We start from the raw sequence: 5,000 nt of genomic DNA, 5'->3' as shown, positions 1-5,000 counted from the left end.
TCAAGTCCAAGGACACCTGAGGGGCTCGCGGGGCCACGCGGCCGTCACACAGCCCGGGACGGTAAAGACGCCCTTGGCCCGGCACGGCGGGAAAGGGACGCCAAAACCTCGCCTGCGACGGGAAGCGAATTGGAGAGGAGACCAACCCTGGCCGAGCACCGGACACACCGCCGTGGGCTTCCCCATGACAGAGAAGCCCCGGAAGGAGCCGGCCCGCCGGGGGCCCTCTCCGACGCGACCCGAAAAGCCTCATCGATCGGGTTTTGTTGGTGTGGGGAGGAGAAGAGAGGAGGAGGAGGAGGAGGAGGAGGAGGAGGAGGAGAAGCAAACGAGCGTGAAGAACAGGAGCGACGACAAGGGCCCCGCGGCCACGGTCCTGGGACAACGGCAACGGCAACCCCAACGTGCGCGCCCCACCGGCCGACACCGCCACGGTCCAGGCGGGCAGCGGGCGGACGGCCGCGGGACTCCGCGTGCGTGCGTGCGAGCGGGGAACTCGTCCCCGAGAGACCGCCCCCGCGGGCTCGGCGCCGTCGAGCCTCCTCGACGCGCCCCCGGGGCCCGCCGACGCCGGCGGGCCGCTTGGCTTTCGGGACAATTTCGGCTGATCGCAGCGGGAGGAGCGCGCGGGGGGTGCCGCCACCCACCCGCATCTGCGGACAACGGTTCCCTCTAACTGGACGACAACGGCAAAGATGGGAGACGCCACACACCCCGCCGGGGGCCGGGACGTCGGGGGTTTTCACACCCCTTTTTCCCCTTCCCCGAGGGGAACCCATCCGGGAAAGCGTGCGACAAAAAAAGGTTGCCACCGACCGCGAGAGGCCACGGGGCCCCCCCAAACCCGGCTTTAGCGCCCGGCCTCGCGGCGATCGGCTTTTTTTTTTCCATCCCCCGGAAAAAAACAAAACCAAAAAAAAAAAAAAAAACCGGGGGGGAAACGGCAAACCAGGAGCAGAAAAAAACGATAAAAAGGCACATGGCGCGTCGCAGGACCCGTGCTAGCCACGGGGGCCGCGGGCCCGGGGATGGGGGGTGGGGGCGAGGCCCGCGCCTCTCACTCCCCAACGACACCACCGCCACCCACGAGGTTTTTCTCCCTGCCCCCCTTCGCTTTTCGCTTGGGGGCGGGGCCCGCACGCCTCTGCGGACGCTTGGCTTTTTCTCGGTGCCGCGGCTTAGGGCCGCAAAAGGGAGCGGCGGGCAGAAAGCCCTCACACCCCCAGAAAATACGGAGGAGACCGGGCGGGCAGACCCCCACGCTCTGCCCCGCACGCCTACAAGCGAAAGAAAACGAAGCGGGGACCCCGTTCGCAACCCAGCCCGCCGGGCCACGGTGGCTCGGTCCGCACCGGCCACGACAACTGAGGAAGGGCGAGGCGCCGCCGCCTCGCCCGCGCCATCTCTCTCTCTCTCGGCCCGGGGGCATTTTTCCCCGTCGCGTTCGGGTGTCCGCACGCGGGCGGGGCCGGCCACCGCGGCCGGCCGCCGCCCCTGAAACAAATTCCGCCCGCAAAAGCGCGGGTCCCCGGCTTAAGGCCGAGGAAGGGGGAACGAGGGCCACAACAACTCGGGGCGGGGGACACAACCCGGTCTTCGGGGACGGGCCGGGGGTGGGGTGGTAAAGCCTCGAACGAAGCTCGAGCAACGGTTAGACAGAGGCGCCCCCGGCCGACGTCTGCCCCCGGCTGCCGGGCCCACACCGTGGCCCACCGAGACCGCCAGCCGAAAAACAAAAAAAAAAAACTGCACCCCGCCGAGGGGGGCCCCCCGGCTTAAGGCCGAGCACATAAGGGACGAGGCGCCGCCGCCTCGCCCGCCAGCCACCGGCATTCGCTTCCCCGCCCCAGGGCTGGGGCGGGGGGGAGGGAGGCGGGACTGGACCGGAATCGGCAGCAGCACGACCAGAGCGGGGGGGACCCGCCTGCGGCTTCTCTGCCTCCTCCACGCCCTTCCCTTCTCGCCTCGGCCGCCCGCGCGGCAACACTCTCTCTGGGCAAGCAGCACACGCTTCCTCGGCATCACGACAAGCTGGCCCCCCCCACCATCGGCACGATGGGTAGCACGGGGGAAGCGGGACGAGCCCCGCGACTCGGTCCCGCCGAGGCGGCAACACACTCCCTTCTCTCTCTGGGCAAGCAGCGGCAACGACGCCTCCTCGGCCTGGCAAAACAAAGCTGCCCCACCGGCACGATGGGTAGCACGGGAAGCGGGACGAGCCCCGCGACTCGGTCCCGCCGAGGCGGCAACACACTCCCTTCTCTCTCTGGGCAAGCAGCGGCAACGACGCCTCCTCGGCCTGGCAAACAAAGCTGCCCCACCGGCACGATGGGTAGCACGGGAAGCGGGACGAGCCCCGCGACTCGGTCCCGCCGAGGCGGCACACTCTCGGTTTCTCTCTCGGGCCTCCCTTGCCGGCGGCTCTCCCCTTCGTTTCTCTCTGAGCTCAGCGCCGGCGACCGGCCGGGCGGCCGGCCCGTAGCTTCGCCTCCGGAGGACACAGGCACGGTAGCAGCCTGGGGGAGACGACCCGTTACCTCGCTCCCATAATACGGAGATACGTGTCCGAGGCCGCCGATGCCTGCAAGTGACCGTAGCGTACGTGACCGGGGCAAAGCGGCGGCGCTAGCCGCCTCCTAGCATGACGTAACTGGAGGCAGCTGAAAACAGCGACCCCTTGGTGAACTTCCAGAGCCGGCGCGGACACCAGGTCTACCTCGACCGCGGACACCACGTCTACCCCGACCGCGGACAGCAGGTCTACCCCGGCCTGGGACAACACGTCTACCCCGACCGCGGACAGCAGGTCTACCCCGACCGGGGGACAACACGTCTACCCCGACCGCGGACAGCAGGTCTACCCCGACGGGGGGACACCACGTCTACCCCGACCGCGGACAGCAGGTCTACCCCGGCCTGGGACAACACGTCTACCCCGACCGCGGACAGCAGGTCTACCCCGACCGGGGGGACAACACGTCTACCCCGACCGCGGACAGCAGGTCTACCCCGGCCTGGGACAACACGTCTACCCCGACCGCGGACAGCAGGTCTACCCCGACCGGGGGACACCACGTCTACCCCGACCGCGGACAGCAGGTCTACCCCGACCGGGGGACACCACGTCTACCCCGACCGCGGACAGCAGGTCTACCCCGACCGGGGGACACCACGTCTACCCCGACCGCGGACAGCAGGTCTACCCCGGCCTGGGACAACACGTCTACCCCGACCGCGGACAGCAGGTCTACCCCGGCCTGGGACAACACGTCTACCCCGACCGCGGACAGCAGGTCTACCCCGACCGGGGGACACCACGTCTACCCCGACCTGGGACAGCAGGTCTACCCCGGCCTGGGACAACACGTCTACCCCGACCTGGGACAGCAGGTCTACCCCGACCGCGGGACACCAGGTCTACCCCGACCGCGGACAGGAGGTCTACCCCGGCCTGGGACAACACGTCTACCCCGACCTGGGACAGCAGGGCTGCCCCGACCACGGGCAGCAGGTCTTCCCCGTCCGGGAGACAAGGGTACCCCGCTGAAATTTGCCTCGTGTCCCGCCACCGGGCCAGGCCTGTCAGGCGGCCCCGGCCCTGGGTGGACCCAACCTCCCGGGGCCGCCCGCCACCGGGGTAGTCCTGTCGGCCGCCTCCGCGCCGGCCGCCCCCTGCGGCTTCTGACGCCGTGCCCGGCGGCGGCGGTGGCGGCGGCGGCGGCGGCCTGCCCCGGAGGCGGGAGACCGACCTGTGCGCCCCTCGGCCGTCGGGTAGCTTCGGCGGCCCCGTCCCTCCCGATATTGCCGCTCCCTAGACCGAGGCGTATTTTTGACCGTTGCTTTATTTTGCTTTTTTTCACGCACGCAGGCACGCAGGCACACGCCCTCACCCACGGCCACACGCGCACCCACCCCTTCCCTTCTTCTTTCGTCTTTTTCCCGAAAGGACGGCTCTCGCGTCGGGGCGGAACACCAACGCTTCGCCGGGATCCGAAATTCTCGGCCCATCCCATTTCCGTTCCTGCGTGCGCGGCCGGACGCCTCCCAGCCGAGCCGACGGGCGGCTCGCGGCCCGCGCCCGGCCTGCCGACGCGCTCGACCGGCCGCGGGGCGTCCCCGCCACGCCTGCGGGGAGCAGAAGCGGCACCGGCCAGCCGGCGGGACCTGGGGGCGGACAGCGGGGGAAAGGAAGCGGGCGGGAGGGTGCGGTGGGACGCGGCGGGAAGAAAGACGCCGGCCCCCGGCGTGACTCGACTCGAATCGCCGGCAGAAGCGGCGAGCGGGCGGGCGGGCGGCCGGCTCTTCGGCGGTCCGCGGAGGTCTTTGGCCCCGGGCCCGCCTCCGGGGGCTCGCCGCCGAGGCGTGCGGGGCCCGGCACGGAACCGCCGCTCCCGCGGCGGCGCCTTTCCGGGCTTTTCCCCGCCCCCTGCTGGGCGGGCGATGCCGGCCCGGCGGCCCCGCCCTCCGACGTCACCCTGCCTCGGCACCTCCTTCCGGGCTTGCCCCGCCCGCCCCCCTGCTGGGCGACGGTTCGGGCCGCCGCCGTCGGCCCCTCCCCGCCCACGCCCCGGGCGGCTCCTCCTCAAGCGGCCGGCCGCTCGGCACCGCGACAACGCCTGCGGGGGCTGAGGAGCGGGCCGACGGGGCCGCCGGCGGCCTGAGCCTCGGCGCCCTCCCTTTCCGAGGAAGCTTTCTCGCCGGCGCTCTCTCGGAGGCTTTCGCGCCCACGGCGGCTTCCTTCCCGCTCGGCCCCCGGCCGGCCCCGCCGAAACCTGCAGGCGGACGGCGGCCCCGCCGATCGAGCCAGGCGGGCAGAAACCGAGGCGGCGGCGGGGCCGCCGTCTGCTCGCGCCCGGACGGGGGAGGGAGCGCCGCCGGCTTCTGAGGGCTCCCTCCTTTCCTCTCGGGGAGACACGAAGGCGGCGACGCGCTCAGGCCGAGAGGGGCGGGCCGCTCGACGCGTCCCGCGGCGGCCCGCCGGCCGACAGCGGCTCTCCCCC

The sequence above is a fragment of the Cyanistes caeruleus genome, unplaced genomic scaffold (genome assembly GCF_971803275.1).
Source record: "Cyanistes caeruleus unplaced genomic scaffold, bCyaCae1.hap1.1 HAP1_SCAFFOLD_69, whole genome shotgun sequence".
Lineage (NCBI taxonomy): Eukaryota > Metazoa > Chordata > Aves > Passeriformes > Paridae > Cyanistes > Cyanistes caeruleus.
Note: the sequence above shows the minus strand (reverse complement) of the source record.